Genomic DNA, 18,859 nt, shown 5'->3' on the forward strand with positions numbered 1-18,859 from the left:
TCAGCTATTATTTCATCAAATATGTTCTCTTCCCTTTTCTCTCTTTCTTCTCCTTCTGGTACCCCTATAATGTGAAATTAGTGCACGTGATGTGGTCTCAGAGATCTCTTAAACTGTCCTCATTTCTTATATTTATTTATTTTTTTCTTTTTTCTGTTTGGCTTCAGTGATTTCCACTACTCTGTCTCACTTATCCTTTCCTCTGCATCATCTAATCTACTGTTGATTCCTTCTAGTGTATTTTTTTATTTCAGTTATTGTATTCTTCAGCTCTGTTTTGTTCTTCTTTATGTTCTCTAACTCTGTTAAAATTCTCACTCTTTCCATCCATTCTTCTCCCTAGTTCTTTGGGCATCTTTATGATGATTACCTTGAACTCTTTATTGGGTAGATTGCTTATCTCTATGTCACTGAGTTCATCTTCTGGAATTTCACCTTGTTCTTTCATTAAGAACATACTCCCCTGTCACCTGATTTTGCTGCTTTTATTTCTATGTATTTGGTAGGTTGATTATATTTCCCAGTCTTGGAAAAGTAGCCTTTTGTAGGAGATGGCCTATGTGTCCCAGCAGCACACTCCCCTCTGGTCACCAGAGCTGTATGCCTTAAGGGTTCCCTCTATGTGGGGTGTGTGGGCAATTGTAATTATCCTACTCTTTTTGGGTCGTCCACCCTGGGGTATGGATCTCTGTTATACTGTGTCTACACTCCTCCTACCTGTTTCATTGTGGCTCCTTCTTTATATCTTTAGTTATAGAAAATCTTTTCTGCTAGTACTTAGGTCTTTCTCATTAATAGCTGCTCTGCAAATAGTTATAGTTTTGGTATGCCTGTAAGGAAGTGAGCTAAGTGTCTTCCTGCTCTACCGTCTTGGTGACTCCTCCCCAACTTTTTTTATAAATAAAGTTTTATTGAAACTCAGCCACACTCATTTGATCTATGGTTTCTTTCATGCTACAATGGCAGACATGAATGGTTGTGACAGAGATTATATAGCCCACAAAGCCTAGATTTTTTACATTCTGGCCCTTTACAAAAAGAGGAAAAATCTTCCAACTCCTTCCCTGGATAGAAGAATACTCAATAAGATACTTGAGCAGGAAGGACATTAGAAAGGACTCTAAGCATAGACATAGCAATGTTGAGACTGATCTAGCCAAGGCCTCTCTCTAGTTCAGCTCAACACATGTTTTCTGTTCTTAAAACTTCCACCTGGCAATAGAGTTTCCAAGACTTCTCCTGAAGTTTGCACTGGGTCTCCTGGCATAGGGCCACTGGCTAGTGGAGGTGTACTCAGGAGAAAGGCAGGCAGAAACAGGGACAAGTGCAAGGCAGTGACTTGGGAGGCTGGTCCTTGGGCTCCTGAGAAATTCATTCTTGGGTTTTGTACCTCTGTGTTTCCTTATGGAATATAAAATGGATCATCCCAGCCTTTTCACAAAAGTCTCTTATAAGTCAGAAGAGGGGACTGGGCAAGAGAAAGAGCATTGATCAATCAGCAAAAGCCTCCTCACTCCTAACAACTGAGCTTATTTGTATTTTTAACAAATACTTATTTTGTACATAGGTTGTGGAGGAAATAAAAAAAATTTGGTTTCTGACCCCTCAGGAGCTCTGAGCCTAATAGAAGAATCAACACAAACTCACACAGAAGAGTTAAGAAGAGAAGGAAGAATGTGATAAAAATGTCAAAGTGAGGGAGACAGATGATAAGTGTGATGGGAAGAATTTACAGAAGAAGGAGATGGATGTGAGTTAGGTGTTCATAGAGCTGTTTGGGGAAGGCCTTGGGGAAAATACCATTGCATCTTGTCTTGAGGTATGAGTCACATTTGGATTGGGAAAGTGGAAATGGAATACATTCATGATGGAAAGAAAAGAATGGTCAAAGCATGGAATTGCAATTATGAATAATAGCCCAGAAAATAAACAACTAATACCATTGGGAAGTTAGGATACTAAACTGTGTATCTAAAGTACACAAAACTGCAGAGAGACCATCATACCTACAACAGAGTCTTCCTATGGATGTAAGAGAAATTCATCACTAGGCAAATACACATGAGGTGAAAACCAATGATAGACAACAAAATGTATGGTAATTGTCAAATGCGTAGTTTGGGCAGTAACTACCATGATCAGGTCATTCCTGATTGAGATGGTCAAGGCTCTCTGATGGAACATCGTTAAAGAAAAGTCAAATATCCTTTGATAGGACATTCCCTTATTTTTGCTGATTATTTCTTCTTGCTGCCACCTAGATGTGAAAAGGGAGATTAGTATTCTTGCTGTTTACAGCCTTGGGACCATAAACTTTGCTTTTTAATTCTTGCCAGAGTCCTTCCTCATTAGAGCTATTTTGGTTAGACCACAGACCCTACTCCAAATTCAAGAATGGGCTAGAATGATGCTTTGTATTCAGTTCAAGGTTGTTTTTACGTGGATTATTCCCAAAGCAGCAACGTTGTGCAAAGGATGAAAACAAGCTTTGCACAAAGATAAATGTACATGGCTCTCAGTTATCACCCTTGATTGTGAATATATGTACCCAAAGTGCAGTTGACCTTACTATACAACTGAGTGAGATGTGCTCCAGGTTGAAGAAAAATAGAGCTATGAACTCATTGCCTTCTTTAGGCACAGCCATAGTATCACACCAAAATATGAATACTAATTATTTTACTAAGAGAACTGTGTCTCACAGACCTAATGACTAGAATCTGGAACCTGATACTCGTGCTAAACCAACACAAGAACCATTTCCCTTTATGTGTGCCTGCACTTCAAGGTGTAAGAATTTTTCATTTATGACCACTTTGGTCTTTCAGTGGAGATGCCTAAGCATGGCCTAGCATATAAACTATCATCACATTCCTTCTACTTTTTAGAATGTAAGGGGCCATGCCATTGTGAAAATTCTTGATAGAAACCACATATGGAGGACAGGGTTGAGAATATTACAGGTAGAGAGTTACAGCTTTGTCCTGCTTGGAAGATGTCCTCCATAGGGAGTTTTTCAGTTCTAGGTTAAATAATCTCTGTTGGACACTTAGATTGGATGCCGTTGATTTTTACTTTTCCAGACAATGACAGATTATAATTTCCAAAGATGCTGCCACAATATTCTCCCATCTCACATCCTTTTTTTCAAGGTGACTTGCAATTCTTCCCATCAAGAGGTAACCAAGAACCTGCAGTGGAAATTATGTTTCGTGACTTCGGAGACTAGATCAGAAAAGGCCATGCAGTGCCCTGGTTCTCTTGGAATGTTCACTTTGGGGACACTTCTTTTGATACTCAGCTGCCATGCTGTGAGAAACCCAAGCTGCATGGAAAGGCCATGTGCTGGCGTTCCAGTCGACAGTTCCAGCATTCAAGCCAGGTACCAGGCATGTGAGTGATGATGCCCACAGGTGTTTCAGTCATCCCAGCATTGGGGTCTTCCCAGCTGAGGACCCAGACATGGAGGAGCAGAAACAAGGCATCCCCATTAGTCCTATTCAAATTTCTGACTCACAGAATCTGTTATAATAAAATGTTTCTGTTTTAAACTACTAAGTTTGGGGTGGTTGTTACACAGCAAGAATAGCTGGAACATAGGCCCAACCACAGGTGTGAGCTAAAATTATAATTCCTTCACTGCCTCTTTTTTCACATTTGTCCGAAGTCTAGTTTATTCTCAATTAATCTTTTCTGACTTTCCTTGGGTATCTTAATGAATTCTTTTCTAGCTCCTTCACTTCTCCAACAGTAGAATTTTGTGTGTTTTTACCCATTGTTAAGTTCTTGTTCACTGATGAAGAAACTACTAGAAAACTCAGCTTTCAAAAAATTGTTTGGTATAATCCAGCTCACTCTGTTCCTACTAGAATTGGCAGGGATGCTCTATATGCTTCTAGGGGCATACCATAAGAATATATGTACCTTGGAATGTGTTCAACAGAGAGTGACAAAAATGTTTAGGAGCTTTAAATTTTGTTATGGAATGACTCAAAGAGTAAGGGTAGTTCAGGGTGAAGTAAACATAACAAACTATTCAGGAGGTGGGGATGGGATGGTGAATTTGAAACTCACTATTATTGGATGTGAGCCCCTAAGAAGAGCAATGAATATCATTTATTGGGCTCTGAGGGCAAAACCATGACCAGTGGTTACAATGACAGACACATTGTATGTGACTCAGTGGAAAGACCTTCCTAACACTAAAAACATCTAATGATAAAATAGACAGTTGTAAGAAGCAGTGAATTTCCCATCACTGAGGTTTGAAAGCAGTGACTAGATGTCTACTTGTAAGAATAGCGTAGAGAAAATTCATGCATTGAAGTGGGGAAGCAGAGGGTGGGGAACACTGGAAGAGATGAACTTTATGGTCTCTCCTAAACCCAGAATTCTATAATTATTTTTTATTTTAGGTTCAGTGGGAAAATGACAACATCTACTTACAGAACTATTGACATCAACAGCCATTTCTGCCAGAAGTATGAGCCTTTGTAAAGTGGTTAGTTTGGTGGAGAGGACCCATTATCAGGATGAAGATAAGAAGAAGTAAATGAGACATGAATTAGTAGAAAGATTGACAAGTGTAGCCAAGTCAGACTTTGATTTCAACTGGAAGGTGAGAAGAATGTGATCCTTTGGGGCAGTTTGAAATAAGAAAATATGGTGAAATGGGGAGGGACATGTGAGGGACAAAGCAGCTCTGCCCAGGAAGAGATACCAGGTCTTGTTTGGAGTAACTGTATGCTTAAGCTCATTAACAGCACTAAAAAGTTAAGAGTGATGCTGGCTCTGATGGAAAAAAAACAGAGAGTAAAAACACTTATAAGGAAACACACTTTTACATAAGTCAATAAACAGCACTATCCACCCAGGCAGAGTGTAAGAGACAGAGCAAGTTGGTGTATTAGTCCCCAGGGCTGCCATAACAAAGAACAACAAACTGCATGCCTTTAAATAAGAGAAATTTATTACCTTACAGTTCTGGAGGCTAGAAGTCTAAAATCAAGGTGTTGGCAGAGCCAGGCTCCCTCTGAGGGCTCTAGGGAAGAATCCTTCCTTTACCTATTCTAGCGTCTGGTAATTGCTGACAGTCCTTGGTATTCCTTGATTTGTAGCTGCCTCACTCAAATTTCTGCCTCAACTTCGCATGGCGGTCTTCCCTCAGTTCACATGGCCTTCTTATAAAGACACCCTAATCCAGTATAATCACATCCTAACTAATTACATCTGCAAGAAAACCCTGTTTCCAAATTAGGTCACATTCTGGGGTTCTGGGTGGAGATAAATTTGGTGAGAGTGTATTCAACCGAATACAACTGGGAACCCCAAATTCTGTTTAATAGTGTTTGAAACTAGTTGAAAATAGAGAAGGGCACCGATCTATGCCTACATGTTAATCTTATTTAATTCTTTGACTTACCATTTTTCTCTTTTCAGCAACTGTGATAGCTACCATTTGTTGAATTCTTCCTTTGTGCTTCTATTGCACTAATTTTTTCACATGCATTCTCTTACTTAATTTTCACAAGATGGGTGCAATTATTAGCCCCATTTTATGGAAGATGTAACTGAGGCTTAGAGAGGATAAATAACCTGCTGAAAGTCACTCAGTATTAAAAGCCAGAGTGAGCCTTCCAGCCAAGGTCTGTGTGACTGAAAGACAGATAGAGATATGTAAGTGATTACTGATTAATACATATTTATATTGTTATCTTTCTGAGGTCGTGTTTATATTAACATCATAAATGGATGAAATATATGCATTAATCTCAAGATTTTCAGTTATCTCTGCTTGGTAAGGAACGTATTCTTTTGAACATTTGTTATCCATCCATCTCATGGCAAGTATGTTGAACTAGAGGCAAACTGCCTGGGAGGAACCAGCCAGACTTTCCTGGAGGAAGACGTCTCAGATTCTGCAGAATGAAAGTATTTTTGAAGCATCTACAGTTACATGCAGCACATGGAAGATGCCCTCATGCCCAGTCAAAAGGGAAATTGCAAATGATGAGCAGGCAGTTCCTCACACGTGATTATTACTATCACTGATTTTTAAAAATCATTATTGTTTAAGATAGTAGTTCTCAACCAGGGTGATTTTGCTTCCCAAGGGACACTTGGCAAAGTCTGGAGACATTGGCTGTCACAACTGGGGGGAAAGTTCTATTGCATGTAGTGGATAAAGGCCAGGGTTGCTGTTAAACTTCCTGCACTGCACCGAAGAGTCCCCCCCAAGCAAAGAACGATCAGGCCCTAAATATCAATACTGCTGACATTGAGAAACCCTGGTTTAAGTGATAGTGGTAAAAAGGGTGTCCCTTAGGGGTCTTATTCCTGAGTTACAGGGTCTCACTTCTCCCCTCCAACCTCTGACACAATAGAATTTTTCATGATCTCTAAACTAGTGACTTTTCTCTTGGTAGTGATAACAATTGATAATGATTGTTAATACTTATTGAGCTCTTACTATGTGCCAAGCACTGTTCTAAGTGCTTTTCATAGATTGACTTAGTCAGTCCTCACGATGACTCTTTTACTAAAGTGCCATTATTCTATTGTACAAATGAGGAAATTAATGCACAAAAGTTTGAGAAACTTGTCTTAGGTTACAAAGCCAGTGTGGGGTATAGACAGGATGCTGCTACTGTAACTTTCATTCTCCCCTTTCTGTCTTCTCCCTCCAGCAGGAGATCAGCCTGATTACCCAGGCGAACATCGTGCAGAGCAATACAGTGGCTGGGAGTGGGACTCCCATTTAACAGATAGGGAACTAGAGGCATTAACAAGAGAAGGAAACTGGTGCACTGCCCATGGGCATTAACCAAAACCACTCTTACAGAAAGCTCAGCCTTTGTCCTCTTCCAATTCATATGTCACACATAGATGTCCGCCCCCCCCCAAGAAGTCTGAATCTGAGAATAAGATGTGCCTAGTAGAGTATGAGCAACTCTAGTAGTGCCAAATGAATACTGCTGGCTGGCTGGCTGAGTAGATGGATGGAAGCATGGGCGGATGGCCAGATGGCCAAATACTGAGCTACCAGGAGGGCTCAAGGAATAGTAGGTTAAGGGAGAGGAACTTCACTCCTAAGATTGCAACTATGATCAAGAATCCCATGTTCAGGGCTTCCCTGGTGGCGCAGTGGTTCAGAGTCTGCCTGCCAATGCAGGGGATGCGGGTTCGGGCCCTGGTCTGGGAGGATCCCACATGCCGCGGAGCAACTGGGCCCGTGAGCCACGACTACTGAGCCTGCACATCGGGAGCCTGTAAGAAAAAAGAATCCCATGTTCTCAGGCTTCACTGGTGGTGCAGTGGTTAAGAATCCGCCTGCCAGTGCATGGGACACGGGTTCGATCCCTGGTCTGGGAAGATCCCACATGACGTGGAGCAACTAAGCCCGTGAGCCACAACTACTGAGCCTGCGCTCTAGACGCTCTAGAGCCCGCGAGCCACAACTACTGAGCCCGTGCACCACAACTACTGAAGCCCGTGCGCCTAGAGCCTGTGCTCCACAACAAGAGAAGCCACCACAATGAGAAGCCCGCTCACCGCAATGAAGAGTAGCCCCCGCTCACTGCAACTAGAGAAAGCCCTCGCACAGCAACGAAGACCCCAGCGCAGCCAATAAATAAATAAATAAATAAATAAGTTTATAAGAATCCCATGTTCTCAAAGGTGGCAGCAAAGCTGGGAGCCTGCAGAGCTGGAAAGACCCAGAGACCAGAGAGAAAAGCCAGAACAGCAATTTACCAAGCCCAAGTACATAGTACGTATTGGGTCCTTTCTCCACATAGCCTGGAAGTGAGTCACCTTTTAATGTGTTTGTATTGTTTCTCCTTCTAGACCAGGGTCTTTCAGCCTCAGCACTATTGACATTTAGGGCAGGATAATTCTGTTTGGGGATCTTCCCTCTGTATTGTAGGATGTTTAGCAGTATCCCTGGCCTCTACCCACTAATTCCAGTGGCACCCACCCCAAACCATGACCATCAAAAATGTCTCCAGACATTGTCAAATGTGTCTTGGAGGGGTGAAATTACCCCCAGTTGATAAAACCTGTTCTAGATTGTGAGTTCCTGTGGGACAGGGCTTGGGTTTATTGAACTTACTGGCAATTGTAAGCTTGGCACAGTGATGAAACATTCATAAATGTCTATGGATTGAAAGATTGCTTACCTCCTTTGGCAGGAAAAAAAGTCAAATTTCAGGGGGAAAAACTGCAAGAGATATAGGGGAGAGAGGGAGGAAAAGATGAAGGGAGAGAGGAAGGAGGGAGGAAGGGAGGTAGAGAAAACAGAAGAGGAAAGGTAGGAAGAAGGAAGAAAAGGAGGCTGCTCATGGATGCCAGTAAAACCCCGCCCATGGTCCCTTCCTGTGCTGGTGGCTCAGCAACAGGTACCAAGTGAACCCAGACTCAGCAAGGAGCCTCAAGTGATTTCACCTCTGTTTGAACCAGAAAACTCACACAGTTTTTGCATTCGTGTTGTTTAGAGGGGACCAGGTTTATCCTTTTGTGTATTTGGATATGTGTGTGTGTGTGTGTGTGTGTGTGAAAGTATAATTACCAATCACTGATTAATCTTCAGACTGAGTCAAGCATTCATTGCAAATCCTTGAAACAAACAAGTCTATTTATATTTTAATTATTTTTTTTGGATTTCAGGTTGATTTGTCTTTCTTCTGCATATTTATGAAGCTGTTGATCCTATGGTAACCTTATCCTTACGTCTTGTGGAGCAAGAGGAAAAGAGATTACGAAAAACAGAGAAACACAGAGAAGCTGGCTTTACCCCTTCCCTTCCCCAGGATGCCATGGCATTCCCCATAGTTCTAGAGGACAGTGAGGTTGACACAAGAACAGAGACAGTTTTATAAATTAAGGTGTAATTAACTAATTGGGACCCCCTGCCCATGGCTGCCACTCTTATTTAAGGTGACCTCAGCTCTCTCTTGCTGGAGTCTGATATTAATCCTGGTTCCTTTTGCTTCCTGTTACCATTATACTCAGTCCTCCTGCATCTTTATTATGTCTACATTTTCCAAATGACCCAAATTTGTTCTTAAAGAGTACAGATTTTTCTATAAAATTTGGTCAATGAATTTCAGTTATTGGAGAAATGGTGCAGTTTTCTTTACTTGACAGTCCACTGCATCTGGACATGAAAAATAGGAATGTGAGGTCAAGAGTAAACTCTTCAGATTAGCAAGAGAATTTCTTTCCGGCGATGGTCCACCAACATCAAAATGGCAGCACACTTAGACAACTGGGTCCAGTAGCTTCGGGTACACTAGACCGGCTGAGCTAATGCTTTGGCTTCTGTAGTAGATTATTTGTCAACAAATATCTTCTCCCTGCAACAGACCTCCGTGGAGGATTATGCTCTCCCACTGCAGTGATGTTGGGCGTGGGGTTTGATTTGCCTTGGCCTCATGCTGAGAAGAGTGTGCTTTCCTGTTTCTTGCTGTAGCCAATGGGATATTAAACAGACGTGATGCAAGCAGAGGCCTGGGCTCATGTACTCCTGACTATCACTGTGAAAAGAACATGCCTTGGGAAGCCACTGGTTCAGAAAGAATGAGAGAACATTGACATTGAATCAGACCTACAAATCAGAGCCAAGCCCTGATGAGCCTATTCTAGACTAACTGAGCTCCAGATGACCAGCAGATGTGTGAGCAAGAAATGAATGCTTGCTTTATGCCCCTGGGTTTTGGGGTGAGTGTTACAAAGTTTCAAAGTTTGATTGCCTGGACAGTCCAGCTTTACCAAAGATGCCTTTTAAGACATGTGATTTCCTGTTAGAGCCAGACCTCAGGGGACCAACACCAGCACTTCCCCCGCACAGAAACACTGGCTTATCCAGGTCCTTCATACTATTGGATCATATCATATCTATTATAACTGTTATATAATAATTGTGTAAGAACTGCATGGTTTTCAAAGGTCTTTGACACACTTCGCTCATCGAATACATCAAGACCATGAAGTTATATTATGTTCATCTCCATTTTACAAGTGAGAAGACGAGCTCAGGAAAGTTAAGTGATTTGACTACAATGACACAATCAGTAAATGGAAAATCTTGGATCTAAGTCTTCTCCTTCCAAATCTCACCCTTGTATCACACTGGCTTGTTTGTTGTATATAAACATTAAATTAGGTGGTGACAATTAGTTCAGAGACAGTGGACATGAGGCAGACACAAGGCATCTCATTCTCTCAGAACCTGTTCGCAGACTGAGAAAACAGAAATTTAGACGCTCACCTTCCTTCATCCCTCCCCCCTCTCCCCACTACCTCACCTACCCCACTAAGAGGTACTTGTCTTGGCTTAAGGATCTCTGAATATCATGCAGGTGGGAAGTTCTATTCTGGAAAAGGCAGTCCCACTCTGCATGTCTTAACATCAAATCAAGCAGTACGCCTGCTCTCAAGAGGTGATAGCACAGGTTGGCAAACTTTTTCTGTAAGGGACATATAGTCAATATTTAGGATTTGGGCGCCATATAATCTCTGTTGTAGCTACTCAAACCTGCAGGTGTAGTATGCAAGCAGCTATAGACAATATGTAAACATACAGGCCCCCAAAACTTTATTTACAAAAACAAGTGGTGGGCAGAACTAAGCCCCTACAGTGGCTGTAGTTTGCCTACTCCTGGTTTATAGACTAACAGAGAAGAAACCTGAATACAAATTATTGCATCAACCCTCCCCGTCTTTGAAGTTACATCTTATAGTAAGAGGATGTGAGTGCTTTTCCTCCTTCCCTTTCTTTATCTCTCTCTCTTTTCTTTCTTTTTTGCTTCTAGTCTTTTCTTTCTTCTACCCTTTGTTCTTTTCTTTCTTCTACCCTTTGTTCTTTTCTTTCTTCCTTTGTCTCTCTCTTCTTTCTCTTTCTTGTCTATTTCTCTCTCTCTCTCTTGCTTTATTTTTTATTTCTACTCTTTCTTCCTTTTCCCCTTCCTTCTTTTCCTCCATCCTGTCAGCAAATACTTATCAAGCTCTTCTGTGCCAGACATGGGGCATCCAGGTCAGGAGTTTCAGCCTCTGCTGCTGAGCTCTGCTTGTTGCTCCCACCTCTGCAAGCTCTAGGAACTTGGTTCCTAGCAGTTCCCTGGGGAGCAAGGAGGGAGGGGGCATGGAGGGGAGAGGGAGAGGGCGGACAGTCCAGCGGGAAAAGGAGGATGGCTACAGTGTCATCACTCTGGGCACGTGGCAGAAAGGGACAGAGCTTCTGCTCCCGAGTCTCTGTTTCAGCACTCCTTTCATCTGGAGTAAGACTCTTAATTTGTAAACATTAATAACCATTATTATTATTAAAAAGGAAAGAAAGTGAGTAGCTCTGTAACTAATTACTTTAAGTGTTCTCAACAAGGCACAGTTCAACTCCTTTATAAAACCTCCTGCTGTGAAGACCAGATTGTCATTATGATCAGATCCTTCCTTAGACCTATTAATTTTACCCGGAATAACAGCAGAACAGATGCAAGAAGAAGGCTAGTCTGATTAACATAATTCTTTTCAAAGACCATTTCCTCCCTAAGGGCCACCGTACTGAGTCTTCTATCTTGTCTCAGATCTAATTACATTCAGGAGAATTCAGACACTGAGGGGTGATCTCAGCAGATGTCACTTAGATTTGAAGCACACTTCAGGATATGAAACCTTATCAGAAAATCAATTGAAATTAATAATTCCCTCTCTCTTTCTCACCATTTCTTCCCTCTGCCAATACTCCCTCTCCCTGTGTCTTTTCCTCCCTCTTTCCCTTTTCTTTGGCCAGATTAAGGTTGTTTCCAAACACTAACCTTTCTCAGGAGAAGAGACAACATTTCCGGCAATTCAATAAACCTGAAACTCAAGCCTACGCTTACGTTTTGAAATGTTTCTCTGCTTCTCCCTTTCTCAGCATAATGAGAGCGTGTGTGTGTGTGTGTGTGTGTGTGTGTGTGTGTGTGTGTGTGTGTATGTCTGTGTGTGTTCTTGAGGGTCTCTACAGGATATAAAAATAAGGTAAAAACAGGAGAAACAGAGGGGGCTTTCTGCAGCACATTGAAAAGATACACACCACAAGCTATCTCTTAAGTATCTGATCTCTCATTGAAACCAGAACCGATTTGGATCCCAGTGTCTGATCTTTGATAGACAAGAACTGTGGGTTTACAATGGAGTCTCTTGCTGCTTTTAATGAAGTATTTGACTTTTCGCCTGCTGCTTTCAATTGAGCTCCGGGAGCTTTGGACAGAAGCTCTTGAGAGAGCAGCAAATGAGTGGGGGCTGGGGTTTTGGTGCCTGGTGCCTAGGTCAAGATGCGGCAGACCTGGCGTTCCAGCAGCACCAGAATCTTGTCTCTTTACTCAGCCTCACCCTTAGCTCCAGTGCCTTTTGTTCTGGGATCTCAAAATGTAGAAACTGAGGCCAGGAAAACCAATTACCTGGAAACCAACCACACTTTTTTCCCCCACCACCATGCTTAAGCTCCCCTGAGGTCTGCATTGCCCTGCCTCTCCGAAGTTGCCTGGGGAGGGGAAAATAATGTCACAGACAGGAGTATTTGAGGACATGACTGTAGGCAGAAAACATGGACAAGCCATCTATTTCACATATCCTGGGAGAACAATGAAGAAGGAGGTAGAAAGCGGGAACATGCAGTTCTGTATTATGCATTAGCTTTTTGCTATTTGCAGATGCTGTTCGGTGCCTTGCTGACATGGAGCACAAGCCGGCCTCTGGTCCCGAAAGTCCCATCGTAGCAGCTGCTCTTGCCTGGCTGGGCCTGGCTCTGCAACCCTGTGGTGATGTTCCTCACGGTGGCCAGCTGGGTGTTCCCCCCAGATAGCCTGCGATCTTGGCACTGGCCCTCTGGGAAGCTGCCAAAGCAAGAGCATTGGAGCAGGATGGGCATGGAGCATCTCTTTGCAGGGACGCTGAAAAATCTCCTGATCTTTACACTGGTGGGTGTAGAGCTTGAGGGGAAAGCACTCAGGGTGGGAGAAGAAGTGGAGAGAATTCTGGAAAGCAGGGCATCTTTGTCATTTTCTGGTTTGCATTGTACATCTTGCTTACTATCCTATAGAGAGTCTGAGAGAATTTGACTTTTAAATACCTGTCCATGCTATATGGCCTTCTTATGATCCGGCCCTGAGAATGATACCAGCATGTACATAATTGACGAGTGAAGGGCTTATTGGCTCCTGAGAGATTGCTCTGTCTTAGGCTTTACACTCTGGGGATTCCCAAGAAAGTTTAGACTTATGCACTAGTTGAGACAATAAAACAAGAGGAAACCAACCCCTATTCTCTTGTAGCATTCACTGAGTGTAATGTCATCATTACACAGTCTGCTCTGGTGGGAGAGAAGGGAAGCTCATTATGGTGGAAGGCAGGCCCATGGCATTTTGGGGGGTCCTTAGCAATGGGCGGTTTCTCACACCATCTCTGTTGTCACAAATCCTGTAGGCTGGTGAATGCATTAAGTTCGGTGCTTGGGCCGTTAGGTGTTTTCTCAGTGCTCAGCTTGCTGCTACCTTTGGTGAAAGGGAGCCCATCTAGGGCTCAAACGGAAGGGATGGAAGTGAGTCTCAGAAGTCCAGCATCCACTTAGTCTTCTCTGAGTTAACACGAAGAAGGTAAGCTCTGTCTGATATAGGTGGTCTGAATGGAAAAAACATGATGGTTTGTGATTGCAACAGACTTACAGACAGTCTATTCAAAGATTCAATGAAAAAGTAATTATTGAGTGTCTTCAATGTATAAATGCTTTCATTTACTCAGCACTTATTAAGCATCTACTATGTCCACAACAATATGAGAGGGAGAGGTGATGAGAAATAAATAAGAAGCCTCTGACACTAAAATATTTACAATATAGTGCACATATATACACACAACATAGAGAAGTAAAAACAGAGAGGGATACTAATTAATATGGAGGTAACCAGTTTCAAGGTTTCAAAAGGAATTATAGTTTTTGTGATATTCAGGGACTGCTTTTATTTTAAAATAGCATTTTCCCTAAAAACAAATACAATACTTGTTTAATAGTGAAAATGTGGGAAAAAAGAAAAGTTCCTCCCAATTCCACCACCCAGAAATAATCATTATTAATGATGATACTTAGATGTCTCATATAAATCTCAAACATTACAAGCTTATAACTGAACTCATAATTACACACACACACACACAAACACGACCCCTGGGCCAAACTTGCACTGCTCTTCTGTCATAGCACCCACCCCTTCAATGCCCCCACCATCCACATGGTTGTTTAAGGCAGAAACTGGGAGTCATGTTGGATGATTCCTTCTCCTCCTCCCCCAATAACTAATTATCCCCAAGTCCTTTCTGTTCTAACCTACAAAATATACTTCAACCTCTCTATTTCTCTCCCTCTCTCCTGTCACAATTTAGCCCAAAACACATTCTTGTGTAGATTGCTCAATAATCTTTTATCAACTCTACTGATTTCACTCCTGCCTCTTCTACTCCATTATCCATATTGTACCGTTATTTTTTTAAGTGTAAATTGGATCAAGTTATTCTTATGTACAATAGCTTCAGTGGTTTCCAAATGCACTTAGAATAGACTTCTGTTTCTGAGACTAAGGAGGCTAGGTTGTTTGGACAACTCTAATATTGAAAACAACTAAAAATGATGAATAATTTTTTTTAAAGATTCTTAAAAGCATCAAAAGACTGACTCTATGGTAAGAAATTACTACATTAAAATCAACGTGAAATTAGGAACCCAGAGAGTCAAGTAGGACATTTTTGCCCTGATACCATTTTCTGAACTGGATAAATTGATTACAGCCTCGTGGGTCAATGGAGACGAGTCAAATTCCCAAGCCCTCCTAAAGTGGGCATGTAATAGGATACCTCCCACCATAAAGCTGGGACACCAAAGATTTCCTTAACCTTGAGCATACTGGAGAGGAAATAACCTATCCTCTAGAAGTCTCAAGCACAAAATTGTCTTCTAGTAAATGTGTGAACTAAATTCACACGAACTGAAAGACACATACACAGCTGTGAATTTGGTTTGCTGTGGTCAAGCTCTAGGAATAGGCATAGGCAAAACCAAGATAAAACAAACAAAAATATAAATTGTCTTTGTAGAAAAGTATCCTAGGCTTAAAAAAAGTCCCAGAAATAATTTTCCAAAGGCAATGAATAGCACACAGTAGAAAATACCAAGACAGACCGAAAAAAGCATCATGTGGGAGAATCAGCATAAAAAACAGTGAGCAAAAACAGACCCACGAAAAATTTAGACTGAATTAAGAGAAACATCTTGTAATTTACTATGTTCATTTATTCAGGAAAAGGGATAAACTTTAAAATATCCTCACTGAACCAAAAACTATAAACAAATAGAACTTCTAGAAATGAAAAATACAATAATAGAGACTTGATTGGTTTAACGGCAGACGTGCTAATTAAAAAGAATTTGTGAGCTAGAAGATAACTCAGACAGATATTACCAAGAGAGAAGCACCCAGAGAACAAGAAATGAAAATATAAAAGAGATTAAGAGGATTGAATGAGATCTGAGATTCGTTTAATTCAAGTTCTAGATGGAGAGGAGGGACAAAATTAGGCAAAGATAATGTTTGAAGAGATAACGGCTGAGAATTTTCCAGAACTGTTTAGAGACAGATTCAAGAGTTCCTATGAATCCAAACAATGTAAACAAAGAGAAATCTACTCTTAGATACATCATACTGAATTTTAGAACACCAAAGATGGTGAGAAGATCTTAAAAGCAGTCAGAGGAAAATTAACTTCAAAGAGGAGGCAGTTATAATGACAACTGAACTCTCAAAAACATTGCATTTATAATAAAGTTTTAATCCTTTAATATAGCTGGAAGACTCCATGTGATCTGTGGCACCCTCCTTTCCTATCTCCTCTTGTGCTGTTCTCTCCCTCTCTCCCTTGCTCTGATTCACTGGTCTTCTCTCATTTCCATAGGCACATCATAGTTTTTCCTCATCTTTGCACATTCTGCTCCATCTGCCTGGAATGTGTACCAATCTCTTTCCACCTGATTGGATCCTTATCATCATTCAGATCTCAGACTGTCACTTCTTCAATGAAGCTTTCCCTGAACACCCAATCTAGAGTAATTCTTATTACTAGAGTAAGTCTTATTACTCTTTCTCATATAAATGTATTTTTTTCCTTCACTTTGCATGTCCCCCACTAGACTATGCTCCATGCATGCCAGAACAACCACAATTTTTGTTCACCCCTCTATACCTAACATCCTGAACAATTTCTCATTTTCAGTAAGAATTCAGTAAATGATTGTGAAAAGAATATTTTAGTATTGATTCTTCTGATATTTTCCTTCCTAAGTACCTTTGCTTGTAGGTTATATATCATTTTTGCTTTTTAATTTTTACAAATATGGCAAGATTCTATTTTCTAGTATCAGTGTAACATTACCATTTTCCATGCTGATAAACATTCTTCTACAGCTTGATTTCTGATAGTTGCATAATAATCCATCATAGAGTTATCATCATTTACTTAACTAATAACTATTGTTGGGTGTTTAGATTGTTCATCTAAATCATGATGAGAATAAATTACCTTTTAATATTTATGCAACAATGGCACTTGGGTTAAAATGCAAAGGAGGCAAAAAAAAAAAGTATGTGCTGAAAAGTATCTCTCATATCTCTGTATCCCAGTCACCCAATTCCCTACCCAGGGATAATCACTGTTACCTATAAAAATGGCAATTTTTTCAAATTTTCCTTTCCCTTCCCCAAAATTGTACCTTAATAAGCCCAATTTACTGCATCTTGGTTTTTTTTTTTTTCCTTAACAGTATACATAGGGTATTGTTTTATATCAGTATATAAAGATTTATCATATTCTTCTTAACTATTGTATAATATTCTACTGTATGTTATGTATATATTATATCATAATGCATTTAATCAGTGTCCTATTATTTGTACTAGAATAAATTCCAAGATGGGGAATTGCATATTTAAGTTAATTTTTATTGATCTTGTTAAATAGTTCTCTTTAGAAATTATTCTAAAACATGTGCCTACTAGCAACATATAAGAGAATATGTTTCCTTATACTCTCAACATCAATGTCTTATCAAACTTTCATATGTTTACATAGGTTACATGAAAAATTGTATCATTTATTTTGCATTTCTCTTATTAAGAATGAGGTTGATAACCTTTTCATTCATCTAAGATCCATTTGTATTTCCTTTCCTATAAACTTTTTTTTTATTTCTAATGGGTTTTTGTTTTTCTTTATTGATTTGTAAACACTCTTTATATACTGGCCCTCAATGTCTTATCCACAACACTCTGAAAACAAGAAGAGTTTTTATAAATTCAATGCAAAAGTTCATTTGGTGGTAAAACTTGACCTGGACTAATGTGAGGTTTTATCTATCTCACTTAGTATGAATATTCATCTGTTTGCTGCAGAAATAATAATGTATTTGATTCTAGAATGCTGACCCATACTCTACTGGTGGTGTTTAATAGTATTCAATATATTCACAACATTAGCCTTCCAAAAAAATGTAAAATCCAATGGTCTCAGATAAGAAGCTGTGGAAAATATTGAGAAAACAAAAATTTTAATGCTTCCCCTTCCCCAAAATATTCAGAGCCAGAAAATCTAGGAAAGGGGCAAAGTAAAAGCTTTTTTGCATTTAGTGTCTCATCCAGATTTTGTACCACTAGATCATAATCTGCCCATGTTATGGCCAGGCTTCTATGTGGGCAGCATTTCAAAACACACCATGGAATCCAAGTAGCTCGCTGAAATTTTTTATTTGCAAATCAGAGTTAGCATATGAGTCTGCTTACAGAAATATTAGTCACAGTTGTCACAAATATGGGTTGTATTTCAGAATATTTTTCTTATCTTCTATGATGTAATAAATCCTATATTTATGGAAACAAATTTTGAGACAACTTAGTAGAAAGGCATTAGTCACTCTGAGGTTGTAAATGATTGCTCTCATGTTTTCTCACAGTACTTTTATGGATTCCTTTTTCGTATTTTGTCTTTGATCCACCTGGAATTTATTTTGGCATAAGAGGTGAGGTAGGATTCTACCTTAATATTTTATCAGATGGCTATCCAGTTGTCCCAACCAGACTCATTTATAATCCATCTTTACTCCATTAATTTGAAATGTCATCTTCATAATACACTAAATTCTTATGTGTATTTGAGTCTATTTCCGGGTTTTTCTGTCTGCTCCTTTAATAAGTCTATTTAGTACAAAGGGTGGACTATTGCTTTATATTGTTACGTTGCTCTCAGAAAGGTTCTATCAGTTTATTCTCCCATCCACAGCGTATGAGTATCTTGCCCCTCCACATCCTTGACAACACTCATGTCATCATATTTTAAATCCTTTTCATTTTGGAAGATAAAGAGTATAATTTAATTGTTTTTATTTGCATTTTTATTACTCTCAAGGCTGAAGTGGGTTTTCTTTTTTATTTATTGAACACGTTTCTTCTTTCATAAATTAGCTGTTTGTGACTTTTGCCCACATTTCTAAGGGGATGTTTAACTTTTTCTTGATGCTAAAGGCATCTTTTAAAAAGATTTGTGAGAGGCGCAGCTGATATCAAGAATTGAGGTAAGAAGAGCAGTCTGGATGGAGGAGACCATTCTAAAGTATATTTTCAACAGTATGTCCAAAGGCAGAGGGTTTTCTTTGGGGAGGGAGAGGAGATAGATAATAACAGCACGTGATATAGGCTGAATGTCTGTGTTTCCCTAAAATCCTTATGTTGAAACCTAACCTCAATGTGATCCTATTTGGAAGTAGGGCCTTTGGGAGTAAATTAAG

General features: G+C 40.1%; 1 long non-coding RNA gene across 1 annotated transcript; it reads left to right on the forward strand.

Moving 5' to 3' along the window:
• The first annotated feature begins 3,331 nt into the window (after positions 1 to 3,331).
• Positions 3,332 to 8,703, forward strand: LOC133099072 (uncharacterized). The gene is made up of 4 exons (XR_009702282.1): positions 3,332 to 3,382; positions 4,416 to 4,618; positions 6,687 to 7,768; positions 8,665 to 8,703. It is a non-coding gene; the product is annotated as an uncharacterized LOC133099072 (long non-coding RNA).
• The last annotated feature ends 10,156 nt before the right edge of the window (positions 8,704 to 18,859 follow it).

Source organism: Eubalaena glacialis, chromosome 10 (genome assembly GCF_028564815.1).
Source record: "Eubalaena glacialis isolate mEubGla1 chromosome 10, mEubGla1.1.hap2.+ XY, whole genome shotgun sequence".
Taxonomy (NCBI): Eukaryota; Metazoa; Chordata; class Mammalia; order Artiodactyla; family Balaenidae; genus Eubalaena; species Eubalaena glacialis.